General features: G+C 40.7%; 1 protein-coding gene across 2 annotated transcripts in view; it reads right to left on the bottom strand.

Moving 5' to 3' along the window:
- Positions 1-16,988, bottom strand: part of unc93a (unc-93 homolog A) — a 136,395-nt gene that overhangs the window by 114,986 nt on the left and 4,421 nt on the right. Inside the window, exon 1 of one of the 2 annotated variants that reach the window (XM_048601425.1) lies at positions 3,783-3,863. The exons of the other annotated variant lie outside the window; for it this stretch is intronic. The gene's annotated coding sequence lies outside the window, so the exon portion shown is untranslated. Of the gene's footprint in view, positions 1-3,782; positions 3,864-16,988 lie in introns of those variants that run through there. 2 annotated transcript variants of the gene reach the window in all.

Below are 16,988 nucleotides of genomic sequence, written 5' to 3'. Positions count from 1 at the left end.
TGCTGCCCATAGCTTCAGATCAAATTCAGCAGTGGGCTCTTATTCTAAGTGCAAACAATTACTGGTTGAAACACTGTCTGGTAAGCAAACGTTAAGTAGCAAATGTGACTGCTTTGAGCTTCCTCCCGCTGGCAGATACACCACCAGTGGTGCTGCCAGTGGAAGAGTCCGCTCTGGTTTTAGACTTTCTCGACTCCCTTCCAGTCACTGCTGACAATATGAGACTGTGGACACAAAGAGATCTGGTCCTGGCAAAACTAAAACAGCTGGTGGTGATGGGGGATATAAAAGGACCATCACACCAGAACTGAAACCTTTGTGGACCTGGCGAGACCAGATCATTGTAGAGGACAGCATTTTATTTATGGGGGGAAAGAGTGATTGTCCCGAGCAAAGGTCACTGCCAGATACTGACTGAACTCCAGCAGGGTTATCCAGGAATGTCCAAAATGAAGATGTTGGGAGAAGTTATGTATGGTGGCTTTGGATTGGATTGGATATAACATAGTTGCATTGGTGGGCAGTGCCCAAAGTGCCAACAAGGACAAAAATTACTGCCAGCAGCTCCCCCACATTTATGGAAATGGCTGGGCAAATCCTGGTCTCGGTTACACGTTGACTATGCCAGCCCTTTCATGGGTTCAACATTCTTAGTCAGTTTTGACGTCCACTCAAAATGGTTGGGCATGCATAGTGTTCATTTGTCAAACTTGGGGGCAACGATAGTAACACTGCAAGCATCTTTTGCAATACATGAACTCCCAGACAATAGGCCATCATTTACCAGCAGTGAATTCAAGTATTTCCTAAAGTCAAATGGCATTCGGCAGGTTAAGACAGCTCCACACCATCCATCAATCGATGGTCTGGTGGAAAGACCAGTCCAAACTTTGAAAGCAGGTTTAAAGAAACAGCCTACAGCTTCACTCAATACCAAACTGTCTTGTTTCCTATTTGATTATCGGACCACCCTTCATGCAGCTACAGGGGCAGCTCCAGTGGAGTTGCTAATGGGGAAAAGACTCCACACCAGGTTAAATCTGATCATCCTGGACCTGAGGTGAAGGTGAAATGGCATCAGGAATGCCAATGCTAGACACAAGACTCCTCTAAGCAAGAGAGACAGTTTACTTCAGGGGATTAAGTTTGGTGCCGAAACCATGGAAAAGATCTTGCACGGGTAAGAGGCAAGGTTGATGTGAGGTCAGTTCCCATTTCTGAACAAGCATGAGGACTACAGGAAAGCTGCAAACTCACAAATAGGGCAGGAGTAAAACATACTCGAACCCTGAGAACAACTGAAAAGCCTGTCGGAACCTGTAAGTTCTCCCCCTCCTCTAGCGTTGAATAAACCTCGGAGTCTGAGAGTGACATGGTGAATGTTGCAGCCTCAATGCCTTTACCATCAGAAGAGAAAGAATGAATTTTCACTAAGATGCTCCTGGTGCAAGAAGCAGGCTATGGTCCAGTACATGCTGCCCATATCCAAGGCTGAGTCAGACAATCTGGACCGCGTGCAAAAACTCCCCAGAACAGCCTATAAGATAAACAGCAGGCCCATGTCCCTGGACTTAGAGGGAGAGGAATGTAGTGATTGTAACAAGGTCAGCCAGGTGGACCTCATTATAGTATGAGTTCCCTGACTAAGGCAGTTAACCTGGACCAGTCAGTGAGCCCTGGCTGACAGGTATATACAGGAGTATTAAAAAGGAAAAAAAGAAAGACAGGATTGAAAGGGAGAGGTATCACTTCGGCTTATACGTTAGAGCCTAGAAGCAGTCACCTGCACTGAAGAGCGGATCGTCTGGCAACAGCCCTCATGATCAGCAGGAGGAAGAGCATCCAGCAGAGAGCAACTGAAATGGAGATGCGTCACTTCAGCGCATATATGACAGCCTGGAAGCAGTCATCTGTACTGAACAACAGATTGTCATGGACCTTGTATCAAGGAGTGCTTTAGCAGGAAGAATAGGTTAATTAAATTATATTTAAATGTAAATAGACTGCAGAAATCAAAGAACAGAGGGATTTGGGAGTCCTTGTCATGAATCACAAAAAACTAGCATTCAAGTTCAGCACTTAATAAGGAAGTGATGTGGAATATTGGCCTTTATTTGAAAGGGAATGGAGTACAAAAGTAGGAAGATTTTGCTAAAACTATACAAGCCACTAGTCAGACCACAGCTGGAATACTGTGAACAATATCTATGGGAAGATACTAGCATTGGAAGCAGACCAGAGAAGGTTCACTAGGCTGATACCAGGTATGGAGGGACGGTCTTATGAGGAGAGGCCGAGTAGGTTGGGCCTGTGCTCAATGGAATATTAAACAATGAGAGGCGACCTTACTGAAAGCATACAAGATTTTTTTGTTCCAGATATAACACAGTGTGGAGCTGGGGGAACACAGCAGCTGACGCTTTCCTGCTCCTCTGATGCTTCCTGGCCTCCAACAAGAACTGCCCTCGTTGTAACTCGGGCTCTTCAACATTGATAGTGCTGCTTTGCAGGAGGCTCAAAGAGCAGGTGAAAGGCAGCTGAGGGTAAAGGTGGCGATTTAATCGCACCTTCTGCTGGAGAGGGAAAACTCAAGCATCAACCCAGGACACTGGAATTGAGTTGGCTATCAACAATGACTTGATCTTTGGAGCTCAGTGTTGGCATCAATGATCGCTTGATGATTCTTCTACAATCTGCCAAGAACCAGAGGCAACGTTGTGCCTCCTATGCTCCAACTTTGATGCAAAGATCAATCCAAGGAAGACTTCTACTCTATCACACTCACCAATATCCTTAGAGGGTAAGACTATCCTCCATAGAGACCATGAACTTTGGAAAGAAACCATTGGAAAGGAAGGAAGGAAGGAAGGAAGGAAAGGAGTCAGGCAGGAGATCAGAGTCATTGATTATAAGCAGCATGCTGGCTTCCATGAAGGGACAATGCTACCAGAATGACATGTATACTTGATATACCTTGGGCAGGAAAGCTGACGTCAGTTTTCCTGCTCCTCTTATGCTGCCTGGCCTGCTGTGTTCCTCCAGCTCCACACTGTGTTATCTCTGACTCCAGCATCAGCAGTTCTTACTGTCTCCTTATTCCAGATGGCTGTTTTGCTCACTATCCACGAGGGTTCATATATTGCAAATTCCAAGTTTGAGTTTTACTTTTGTTTTCAGACAGCAGGTAAATGATGCAGCTGGATGTAATTGTAGCTGTGATTCCATATGGAAGTCGCTTGTATATGAATACAGGCTGTCCCTGGTTTGCGAATGGGTTCCACTCTGGAGTCCACTGGCAAGTCAACTTGAATGCATGTCAGAACCAAATGCAGGACAATGTAAAGCAACTGTTCTTAAGTACAGGAAATGTCTGTACGTCGGATCTTTGAAACTATACACTATACAGCATTGCAATCATAAATACGAGTGTTTGTAAGTCGGATGTTCATAAACCAGGGATCCACTACAGTCTGCTGTATGTCACAGTCATCAAATATATCTTTGATTCAGGATCAACATTCATCTGGAGATAGGCTTGACTAAGATCAATAAAACAAAGAACTGTGGATGCTGGAAATCTGAAATAAAAGCAGGAATTGCTGGTGAAATTCAGCAGGCAACATCAATGGAGAGAAAACTAAGTTAATGTTTTCAGTCCAGTGACTCTTTTGTCAGAACAGTTTCAGATCAATTTTACTGAACAAATTTGCTAGTCTAGCAAATAGGTCATCGATTAATAGCAAATGACACTGTGCAGCGCACAGTACTGGTATAATACGGACCTTTAAATCAACACAGATGCGTACCAATCCATCTTTCTTCTTCACTGGAATGACGGGAGTGGTTCAATCACTCATATTTGCAGGTTCAAGGCCTCCTGTCTTGACCAACGTCTCTAGTTCTGCCTTAACCTTTGGTCTGAATGCATAAGGCACTGATTTAGTCTTGCAATATTTTGTTTGATTCACATTTGTGATTTTTAATTTGACAGAGATCTTTTCCCACTCTTCCACAGAACGCAATTGAAAATAATGGCATGTTTTACAGAATTTGTGATAGGTCAGTCTCAGAATCTGACAAACAATTTACTTCAACCCAGTTGAGTTTGATTTTGTGCAATCATGTTTTTCCCCCATAAAGACGGAAAATTCCCTTTGGTACCGTGTTAAGAATAAATAGATTCAGAGCGTCATACAGCACAGAAGCAGATCCTTTGATCCTTCGATTCATGCTGACCAAGTTTCCCAAACTAAACTAGCCCCATTTGCCCCATTTGGCCAATACCCTCAAAACCTTTTCTGTTCATATACCTGTCCAATAGTCTTTTAAATGTTGTAATTGTACCTGCATCTACCACTTCCTCTGGAAGTTCATTCCATACAAGCCCCACTCTGTGTGAAGAAGTTTCCTCTCAAGGCCTTTAAATCTTTCCCCTCTCACCTTAAACCTATGCCCTATAGTTCTGAACTCCCCTACCCTAGAGAAAAGGCCTTTACTATTCTATGCCCCTCATGATTTTATAAATCTCTATAAAAGTCACCCCTCAATCTCCTATGCTCCAGGGAAAAAGTCCCAGCCTATCCTTATAACACAAACTTTCAGTCCCAGTAATATCCTTATAAATCTTTTCTGTACCCTTTCCAATTTAATAATATCCTTCCTACAGCAAAGCAACTAGAATTGTACGCAGTACTCTGAAAGTGGCCTCAATGTCCTGTACAGCCACAACATGACATCTCAACTCCTATACTCAGTGGTCTGACCTATAAAGGCAAGCCAGCCAAATGCCTTCACTACCCTGTCTACTTGTTACACCACTTTCAAGGAATGCCTATGTCTCTCTGCTTGACAACACTCCACAAGGCTCTACCATTTACTGTGCAAGTTCTGCCCTGGTTTGGCTTACCAAAATGCGACATCTTGCATTTATCTAAATTGAACTCCATCTGCCACTCCTCAGCCCACTGGTCCAGCTGATCAAGATCCATTGTACTCTTAGATAACCTTCTTCACTGTCTACTATACCACCAATTTTGGTGTCATCTGCAAACTTATTAACCATGCTTCCTATATTTTCATCCAAATTGTTTATATAAATGACAAACAGTGGACCCAGCACTGATACCGGAGGAACATCGCTGGTCACACGCCTCCAGTCCAAAAAACAACCCTCTACCACCACCCTCTATCTCCTATCATCCTGCCAATTGTATCCAATTGGCTAGCTCTCCCTAGATCTCATGTGAACTAACTTTACTAACCAATCTACCATGCATAACCTTGTCAAAGGTCTTGCTAAGATCCATGTAGACAACATCTACCATTCTACATTCATCTATCTTCTTGGTCATATCCTCAAAAAACTCAATCAAGTTTGTGAGATACGTACAAAACCATGCTGACTATTCCTAATCAGTCCTTGCCTCTCCAAATGCATGTAAATTCTGTCTCTCAGTATCCCAGTATCCCCTCTAACAATTTACCGACCACTGATGTTAGACTCAACAGTCTATAGTTGCCTGGCTGTTCTTTGTAGCCTCTTAAATAAAGGTACATATTAGCCATGCTTCAGGCTTCTGGCACCTCACCCATGGCTATAGATGATATAAATCTCTCTGCTAGGGGCCCTGCAATTTCTTCCCTAGCTTCCCACTATGTCCTAGGATACACTTGTTCAGGTCCCATGGATTTATATATAGACTTTTATCCACAAAACTTCAAACTAACTGTACAACTCAACATTTGTATTGATGCAACTCCTTAAAGGCACCACTTTGCCTGAGTATATTCTTAATACAACTTTTGAAGGTTGTCGTGCAATAAGACTCAACTGATATATACTTTGGAGATATCAATGCAACTGCCACTCCAATGTCCACCTCCATACTTACTGGCTTGTCATTCAATAAGTGAGCAACCCATTATCAATTGATATTGCCAAAAAATGGCTGGTATGTTTAATAACAGAACAATGAGTAAAAGTGTTGGGATTTCATATTGAGGCTGTATAGGACATTGCTGAACCAGTTTTAGAATACTGCATACAATTCTAGTCACTCTCGTATAGGAAAGATGTTGAACTTGAGAGGGTGCAGAAAAGATTTACAAGGATGCTGCCAGGCCTGGACGGTTTGAGTTATATGGGAAAGCTCAATAGCCCTGGGAGTTTTTTTCCCCTGGAACGTTAGAGGCTGAGGGATGACTTAAAGGTTTATAAAATCATGAGAGGCATAAGATATGGTGAACAGCTAAGATCTTTTTCCTAGGCTGAGTGAATCCAAAACTAGAGGGCATAGGTTTAAGTTGAGAGGAGAAACATTTAAAAAAGGACCTGAGGGACAACTTTCACATAGAGAGTAGTGTGTGTATGGAATGAGCTGCCAGAGAAAGTGGTGGAGGCTGGTACAATTACAACATTTGAAAGGCATCTGGGTGGGTATACGAACAGGAAGGGTTTACGGCCAAATGCTGCAAATGGAACTAGGTCAGATTGGGATGTCTAGTCAGCACGGCCGAGTTGGACTGAAGGGTCTATTTCTGTGCTGTGTGTTGTTATTTATATTTTGTTCAGTCTCCTGTCTGCGCATAATTTTTGTTGTTTCTTTAAAATTGACATTATCTTTAACATTCCTTGTTAACCACAGATCGTGAGTCAGTCCTTTGGAATTTTTCTTACTCTTTGGAATGTATTTATTCTCGGTATTCTGAAATATCCCTGAAACGTCTGTCACTGCATCTCTATCAACTATCCTTCAATCTAATTTGCTGGAACATTCCAGTCGGCTCATCTTTCATGCCCTCATATATGCCCTTGTTTAAGTTGTAAAAAATAGTTTTAGACCCACTCCTCTCTCCTTCACACTGAATGGAAAATTCAAAAATATTATGGTTGCTGCTCTCTAGTGTCACCTTCACTAAATAATTCTATTTCATTGTAGAATATAGATTTTGCATAGTCTGCTCTCTGAAAAGATCCTGAATGTGTTGTTCTAAGAAACTAACTTGTAACTCCTCATCTAGACTATCTTTACCCACCCAACCTTTTCAATCTTTGATTTGATTTGATTTATTATCGTCGCATGTGCTTGAGTGCAGTGAAAAGTTTTGTCTTGCATGCAGTACAGGCAGATCATACCATACAAGGCCATACAGATCATAGGGTGATTGAACAAAGTGAGGCATACAAAGTTACTGCTACACAGGTGTACAAAAAGCAAGATCAACATTAGATTTGAAATTTGAGAAGCCCATTCAGTAGTCTAATTACAGCAGGAAAGAAACTGTTCTTGAATCTGTTGGTATGTGTGTTTAAGCTTTTGTAACTTGCCTGATGGAAGAGGTTGGAACAGATTATAACCGGGGTGGGAGGGATCTTTGATTATATTGGGGGTCTTTCCACAGCAACGAGAAGTGTAGATGGAGTCAATGGATGGGAGGTTGGCTTGTGTGACGATCTGGGCTATGTTCACAACTTTCAGCAGTTTCTTGTTGTCCTGGACAGAGCAGTTGCTGTACCAAGCTGTGACGCATCCAGATAGAATGCTTTCTATGGTGCATCTATAAAAGTTGGTGAGGGTCCTTATGGACGTGCCAAATTTCTTAGCCTCCTGAGGCAGAAGAGGCACTTTTGCATCTTCTTGACCGTCGCATCAATCTGGGTGTTCCAGGATAGATTGTTGGTTACCAAGTACATAGATTGAAACAGCCCATGATTATTGCTATGCCTTTCTGATAAAGCTCCCTTTATTTCTTCTTTTATTCTCCACTCTACCACAGGTTTACCACTCGAAGGTCTGCACATCACTTTTAAAAAAAAAGTGACTTCTTGCCTTTATCACATTTCCTTTCTACACATACTGATTCTACATCCTGGTTTCCTGAATTTAGGATGCAGGATGTCTTTGCTGCTGTGGCAAGTTGCAGAACTGTGTGAGCTGTTATATGCTTTTTTTTAAAAAAAGTCAGTGACTTTCAGGGGTAAGCAGCAAAAGATTGGTGATCTATCAAAGTATAGGCCAGAACAAGGAACACAGAAGGGGCCCTACCCGAAACGTCAGCTTTCCTGCTCCTCTGATACTGCCTGGCCTGCTGTGTTCCCCCAGCTCCACACTGTGTTATCTTTGACTCCAGTATCGGCAGTTCTTACTATCTCACACATCATTGACAGTCTGTTTCACTAGGAATATGCAGCCCTGTTCACGGAGAGTGCTAACAGTACTTAGTGAAAGGAAAGCAGTTCACCAGCAGTGGCCTCTCAGGCTTGTTTCCAAACAGATAGTTGAGACTCATGGCTTTACCTGATCTTTTGCTGCACTGGGAATGGTAAAAGCATGCCTCCGGCCCCAACTTGGTTGAACCCATGTCTGAACCCAGCTGAGACTTGCAAACTGCACCTAGAAAACACACTGCCCTCTATGAGTCATAAATATGTTGCAAAGTAAGTTCGGATGTATGTTTATTTTTAAAATTCGGGAACGGGCCTAACTTGTATCTTTCCTGGGAGTAAGTTCCGGGCTGTGGCTTTACAAGCTTGTTCGATAATCTGAAATGGGTTGTTACACTTGATAAACTAACAAACAATTTCAGATGTTGAGTTGAACTCATAAGGTGGCTCATTTACGCTTGCTAAAGTAATTTACATTCACGTAGAGGCAGCTGTTCTCCACAAATAAAAGAAAAAGATTCAAGCCTAAAGATTATTTGAATGGCTGAAAGCAAGAGATACTGATAATCTTCTATTGCTTACTCCATGCCAACATCTTGGCCAATCAGAGTCAACTTGTCACCTTTTTCTCCTAACGTATGATTGTTTGAAATTTAACAGGGTTGCCTTTGTCCTAATGAGCGTAACATGTAAGGCTTCATCAACATGTCTCATTTTCCAGCGATAGTCCTAAATTTATTTCAGTACACTGCTCCCTATGTAGCCAGGTCGAGATACATTCTATGCAAGCAATCTGCTGCTGTGTGACCTGTTTTTCCACACTGATGATAGTTTTGAATCTATGTTGGTGCTCATCTTTCAATAGCCATTTTGTGAACACTCACATAGAAGCTCAGCTGTTGAGCTTCCTTGGTTGCTAGATTCATCAAGACTAAGTCTAAATTCCTTTCCATCAAGAGTCACTTCTGGATTGCTTCACATCATGAACCACACACCAGTGTAACTCTGATGACATCATTGAAGTTTCTCTCAGATTTCACAGGATTCTGCCAACTTCTATAAAATCACTATGAACTGTAAGGTAGATTCACCATCATGCTGGTTGCATTTGTGGAATCTGAACCTTTCAGCTATCACTAATGGCTTTAATAAAAATAGTTCTGTAGGATTTCTTCTATTTCTTCATATATTTTGGAATTCAGCTTCTCTGACAAAACCAGATTTCTCAAGAAGTTCAAAAATTCACCCCGTCCAATTCCCCCATAATGCTCAGGAACACATAGATGATTATACCTTTGTTAACTTGAATAAAATAATGGAATCACTGAGTAGATATTCCAGCTCTCTACTTTCATCACACAGTTCCACAGGGCCAAAATTTCTCTCCATTTATTTTTTTAAATACGAAGGCCTGTGTAACACGATGTACCACAAAAATTGTATCATTACCTTGTTTCTTCCTGTCTAAAACAAGTATCCCTGAGGTGGCCTTTTGTTTTTACTTCTGAGACTACATCCTTAATTCAAAATATTTTCCTCTATGTATGGTACTTGTTACTCAGTGTTCCTTCAGGGTGAAACATGTGGTAAGGTTTATTCAGCACTGCTCATCCTTTTCCCTCAGATGAATTACATTTTCTTCCCTTGTTAACTGTATGTGCTTTTATGCACCAAATAAGGTCTTTTGATTTCTTTTCATCAAAGAGCCTCCATTATCTGCAGTTAGGACCATAATTGTTTCCTTTCCACTAATGAATGCATTGACCCAGTGGATCTTGAAGTAGTTTTATTTTTGTTGTCGGATAGCAGGAACTTTATTACAGAAGTGTACAGACCACAGGCGCAAGGTTAGACTAAGCTGTCTCCCTCCAAAATGACCAATGATGTAATGTCTTAAACTGACTGTTTACCATACTCATCAAATACACTACAGAGATCTGTGATGCTAGGGATCTCAAGAGGTGAGCAAGATGGATCACCCATTCAGCACTTCAGGCCAAAGATGACTGCAAGTGCTTCTGCTTTGTATTTTGCACTGATATGTTGGCTCCCCAATCATTTATAATGAAAATATTGTGAAGCTTCATCCTCCTGTTGTTGGATGTGGCCGGCTGATCAGTTCATTGTGGGATCGCTTAGTTCTGACTATCCCATGCCATCAGGCAGTTTAGCATACATGCTTGCCTTTATTATAACAACACCAGGTGACACCTCATTTTTAGGAATGCCTGGTGCTGTTCTGCACATGTCCTCCTGAACTCTTCATTGAGCCAAGTTTGAAATCTTGGCTTGCTGGTAATGGTGGAGTGGAGGATATATCAGACCATGAGGTTACAGATCATGGTTGAATACAATTCTGCTGCTACAAGCAGCTCAGTGTCTTATGCATACTCATTTTTAAAGTGCAAGATCTGTTTGAAATCTATTCAATTTAGCTTGGTGGAAGCCCCACAGAACACATCAGAAGGTATCCTTAGGGTGGAGTTGAGACTTGGTCACAAAAAAAAAGACCATGCCAATATTGGCATGAACAGATGCATCCATGACAGCAACTATTGTTGGGTTAGGACATGCTTTCTAATCTAATGGTAAGTAAATGTTTGCAAAAGTCTGTAAAGATTGATTCTATTTCTATCCTTCAGTAACTGCTTTTGTGGTGTGTAACATTCTTCCCATAACAGAATCTCTCTCTTTAATGCCAGGTCCTTGACTTAGCCTCAGCTTATTGGTTGGACTCACATAGCTATCAGAAGTGATGATTTCCAAGTCTCACACCAGAAACTTCAGCATGTATTCCAGGCTGATATTTCAGTGCAGAACTGAAGGAGTGCTGCATGATCAAAGATCCTACTAGATGAAATGTTAAACCAATCCCCTGCCTGCTTTCTCAGGTGGACATAAAACAGCCCATGGCATAACTTCAAAAAGAGTGCTTCCATCATTCAGTGTCACTAAAACATGACAGTATTGCTTTTCTGCAACAACAATGAATGCACTTCAGTAAGTATTTCATTGATAATGAAGCACTTCGGGGTGTCCTGAAGTCATGAAATACATTATTATCAAGAATGACTTGCCCAAAAATGGGCAATATATTTCTGTATTGGATCACAGAACCCTACAGTGTCACAGAAGACAAGAAATAACAGTGCACACCATTCTACAAATTTTCTCCATTTGAAAGCAAAATCTTTGCAAGGGAGAAATTTCATTAGAACGTCTATCACTGTGAATAACAAAAACTAAATGCCTGCAAGGGAAGACCACTGACCACAAAGTTACATACAAACATACAAAATAACAGCATAAGTAGAAGATTTGGCCTATCCAGCCTTCTCCACTATTCAATGCGATCATGGTTGTGTCACAGAGTAAATGTCATTAGACTAGTGGTCTGGTTTTAAACCCAAGTTAAAGCTCGGGGAGCATGGGTTCAAATCCACCACGGCAGATGGTGACATTTGAATTGATTTAAAAAATAAGATCATTTCAAATTTTCATTTCCCATCAACCTAATAATTTTTAATACCCCTGCCTAACAAGCATCTATCACCACTACCTTTAAAATATTTCATGACCCTGTCTCTGCTATCTCCTAAGGCACAGAATTTCAACCTCAGAGATAAAGAAAATCTTCTCACCTCTGTTCTGAAAGGATGACCCTTAATATTAAAACGGTGCTCCTCATTCCTGTCCTTTCCCTTGTCAAGACTATTCAGGATCAATCAGGTCACCACTTATTCTTCTACACACCAGTGGAAACATGCCTAGACTATCTCAGTTTATCTGAATAAGATAACCTGTTCATTCAATCCACCTCACTTCTACCAATTTAGTAAACATCTTCTGAGGCCTCCAATGTATATACATTATTAATTAAATAAGGAACCAAAATGATAGCGTATTCTAGATATGGTCTCATCAATATCCAGTTTAACTGAAGAATAACATCCTTACTTTTGTATTCAATTCCCCTCATAATAAAGGATAGCATTCTATTAGCTTCCTTGATTACATGTGGTACCTGCATACTAACTTTTTGTGACTTATGCATCTAAACACCTAAAGCCCTCTGCACCATGGAATTCTGCAGTCATTCTCCATTTAAGGAACAGTCTGCTTTTTATCCTTCCAATCAAGGTGAACAACTTCACATTTTCCCACAGTACACCCCATCTTGCAGATTTTTTTCCCTACTTATTCAACCTATCTTTATCCAATTTTCTTATGGCTTCTTCACAACTTATTTTCCCATCTAACTTGGTGTCATCTGTGAATTTAGCTACTATGCCTTCACTCCTCTTATCTAAGTCATTGATTTAAATTTTAAAGAGAGATCTGAGCGCAGACCTCTGCAGGATTCCACTCATCACATCCTGCCAATAGTCGAATAAACATGTATGCATACTTTTAGCTATCCCATCCAATCTCTTATCCATGGTAATATGTTACCCCTACACTATGGGCTTTTATTTTCCACAATAACTTTTGATGTGGCACCTTATCAAATTATAATCCAAGTACAATACAGGTACAAGGTCCCCCTTAGCCACAGCACATTCCACTCCCTCAGAGAGCTTCAATAAATCAGTTAAATACAATTTTCCTTTAATAAAACTAAGTGTATTGTCATAATGTTTTGAATGATTGATTCTAACACCTTCACAACCATAGGATGTCAAAGTAACTGGTTGATAGCTTCCTGTTTATTGGTCCCCCTCCCTTCTTGAATAGAGGGGTTGTATTTACTACTTTCCAGTCCAATTGATCCTTTCCTGAATGTAGGGAATTTTGGAAAATTAACACCAATGAATCCATTACCTCCTTAACAATCTCAAGACTCTAGGATAAAGTCAGCCTGAACCCGGAGACTTGTTGGCCCACAGTTGTATTAGTTGTTTAGTACCACTTCCCTTGTGATTGTAATGTAGCTAAATCCATCTGTCTTAGAACTCCTGATTTCTATCTATTTCTGGATTTGTTTCTGTACCTTCTGTACTGAAGAGAGGAGCAAAGTATTTACTCACTTCATCTGCCATTATCCTTATTATCCACTATTAACTCCCCATTCCAGCTCTCAAGAGGGCCAACATTCAGTGTGTAGTTTTTTCCTTTTTAAATACTGGTAGAAACTTTCATGATCCATTTTCACAATCCTAGCTAGCTTCCTCCAAAACTCTAATTTCTTCTTCCCATTTAAACTTTTTGTAGTTCTTTGCCATTCTTTATACTCTGGCCAATTATCTGAAAACTTTCCCAGTTCTGCCTATGTCATTGGTACTAACATGGAATACAACCACCAGATCCTCCCTCTCCCGTCATCACTAGAGACGTGTTTTGTTGCTTCTCTTCATTCGCCATCCTTTCTGCCCAAGTGTCCAGTGTCTTTGCCCACTACTGAAAATTTTCCATCTATTCCACTGCCACTTTTCCTGCTACCACTCCTTTCTTTAGTGCTAATGTCTCTCTTTCCCAGAGTCTATTCCCATCTTCCATTTTTACTCTTTGAGTATGTAGTGCCACCTTTGGGCCTTCTTCATTTGTTCTTCTCCTCATTGTCTATCCTCAGTGATAAAAGTCCCTCTGCTCCTGGCACCCACTCTCCATTCTTACCTTTAAAACACTTTGTCTCTGCAATACTGGAAATTCTTTCTCCTGCTCCTCATTTCCTTCCCCCAAAACCTGTCCTCAGCAAACACTGAGGTTCAGCTTCCACTACCAGCAATAACTTTCGCCACTAGACAGAGCCAGCCACTTCAAAACCAGATGTCTGGTGAGTATAATTTTGTTTTGCATTTATACTATATATTTTTATGTTTAATTTTCAAAGTTAATTCATTTACCAATGTATGAATTTAGAAAAGTATAGTACCTGTATTTCAATATATACAACGTTTTTGTTCTGGCAGGAAAGATCCCAAAGAACCCAATTGTATTGGTTTATTAAGACCTAACTTGTTGGTATAGGAAAATACAATTCATTTCACATTGTTTCATTTCAAGTAGCATTTTTCAGGACACAACTACTACATTAAGAAAGGAATCATTATTCCTGGCATTGAACACTGTACTTAATAGATAGTGGGTGAATGGCTACAAAGGATACGTGATACATGGGGAGGGACTTTGGGGTTGATGTGGGAGAATGAAGGATGATAGCAAGAATAAGAATAACATGGAGTACTGGCCAATATCCCAGTAGAGAGACAAAGGTAATCTAACCAGCATACCTTGGCATTCACACTTCTTTGATCTTGCCTTGGGAGTCAGGATGCCAAAATTTGACTGCCCACATCTCCAGGAAATAAAAATATGGTGGGTTTGGGCAGAGGTAATAGGCCTGGTTTGTGAAGTTGAGAAGTGGCCTAATTCACACCCAAGTCCACCACAAAAATACAGCCCAATGTTTTAGTTGGTTGTTGAGTGCCAATCAATTAGACCGCTTTTCTTTAGATGGTGTCAATTTTCTTCATGGCTTTTGAGGCTGTATTCAACCAGGATAGTGCACCACACATTATTCCATCACACTCCTACTTGTATCTTGCAAATATTTCAGTCTTGTCTTTTGAACTGATGTGCTGGGAATGTTTGTGTCACCTTCTCCACAAGGTAATTGTTATTTTAATCAACCTGACAAGACATTTTATGATACAACTCTAGGCAGATGGGACCAGCCCTGGGCTTTCTGGCCCAAAGGTACCACAAGAATCCTTTCAGTTGGTTGTTAAATTGTTCACCATCATCCAGGACTACAGAGCTTTGATCTGATCTAATGCTTCCACGCATGGCTCCATCTATTGTATGGTGAGCATGCAGACAGTCCTGTGTTGCAGTTTCACCACAGCTTTACCCCTCATTTTTTGCCATGTGTGGTGCACACTGAACCAGAGTTAGGCCTTAGGTTGGTGGTAATGGTACAGTAAGGAGTATGCTGGGTCATGACGTTACAGGCTGTGCTCAAGTACAATGCTGCTGGTTATGGCCAATTTTGAGGAATTAAATTCTGAATTTATTCTAATTAGCACAATTGTAGTGCCGCACAACACAATGGAAGGTATGTGAAGAAGCAACTTCGTTTCCAGAAGGACCATGCTGTGATTATTCCTATGAAGGGCAGATGCATCTGTGACAGATTGAAAAGGACAAGATCAAGTAGGATTTCCTCTCTTTTTGGTTTGTTCATAACCTACTACAGACTCAATCAGGCAGATTTGACCTTCAAGACTCAACTAACTTGGTCAGAAGTGGCTACAAAGCCAATGTTAGTAATTAGGCATTGAAGACAGAATCCAGAATAAATATGTGCCCTTACTACTTTTCTCACAATCGGTGCTTAATATTGAGGAGCACTAATTTATCAACTGAAAGAGGGAGATTTCATTGCCTGATCTGATGCCCTGAAACTTCATGGAATATGCCTACTTCCTCCTGACTGTTATCATGACAACAGATCAGAATCCCAAAGTACTATGGGTGTTTTTATTTTTAAGTCCAAAATGTGTTTTTTTTTTAAAGTGGTCTATTGCAAACAAAAAACTGCAACTGTTAGTCCTGAGTGCAACTCAGGGAATGTTGTCCCTGTAGAGTGCCAGGGAAACTTCAGAGACACAGAGACACAATAGGAAGCAATAATGAGGGGGCCATGTTCCCCCTCTTAGCAGCAATCCACCTCAGCAAACTTTTTTTGTGTTTTGTCCTTCTAGGAATATATTCTAAAAAGGGGTTTAAAAACGAAATGCAATCCTAGTCTGTGTATGTTATTGGAAGAATGTGTGATAGTGGAAAGAGATATGCTAGTAGAAGGAGGCATTTGTGTGTTGTCACCTGGGTTCCAGTGCTATTATGCTGTGGAGATTACAGTCAAAGAACCACTCACTAGTCATCCCTGTATAGCAGGTACAATGTCTTGATCATTCCGAATGCTGGAAGCCAAATAGCCAACAAGATAGTCAAAACAAAATAAGACAACAGAAAGACTATTACTCTGAGGGCCACCATCCAACCACCGTGAAAAGGAAACAAGACAAAAGGGTTGCAACTAACTATCAAAGTCAAAAATCCCAAACTAGACCTTTCAACTATGAACATGCCACTATTTATCATTCATGAACCTCCCATAAAGACTGATACATATATCTTTTAACTTTTTAAATTCTTATTCCTAATGTCTGTGCATGTGTTTAAAAAATAAATAAATAGTGGATGCTGGAAATCAAGAAGAAAAAACATAAATTGCTGGCAAAACTCAGCACATCTGGCAGCATCTGTGGAGAGAAAACAGAGTTAAAATTTCAGGTCCAGTGACCCTTTTTCAGAACCAATTATACCTAGGAAAACATTGCTGCATATGCCATTAGTGGTCCAAATTAGCAACTATTGATTCCCCAGGCCAACTTTTACTCATTCCTTTGGCTGTCCAACTGTTTTACTCGCTCTCTGGACTTCATTTCTACCTATTGTTCACTCCTTTCCCTCCTCCCTCCCCAATCTTCAGCATATATTCCAACCTTTTCCTAACTGCAATCAGTTCTGAAGAAGGGTCACTGGATCTGAAATATTAATGCTGCTTTCTCTGTATAGATGCTGACAGGCCTGCTGAATTTTCCCAATAATTCCTACTTTTGTTTCTCTTTGTATGTTTGTTCCGTTATTCTTTCTTTTCACTTTTAGTAAATAATAAACTCATTCTTTGTTAATTCAAAACTGCCTGGCTAAATCGGCCCCTTTAAAACATAACTTCATTAGGTTCAGAAATAAGTCATTCAGAAGGGATGGATCCTTTTTTGTCATGACCAACCGTAGAGACTGGTGAACAAATAAAAGG

The sequence above is a fragment of the Rhincodon typus genome, chromosome 9 (assembly GCF_021869965.1).
Source record: "Rhincodon typus isolate 14 chromosome 9, sRhiTyp1.1, whole genome shotgun sequence".
In the NCBI taxonomy this organism is placed as follows: domain Eukaryota; kingdom Metazoa; phylum Chordata; class Chondrichthyes; order Orectolobiformes; family Rhincodontidae; genus Rhincodon; species Rhincodon typus.
The sequence above is the reverse complement of the archived record's forward strand: the minus strand, read 5'-3'. Positions and strand labels throughout refer to the sequence as shown.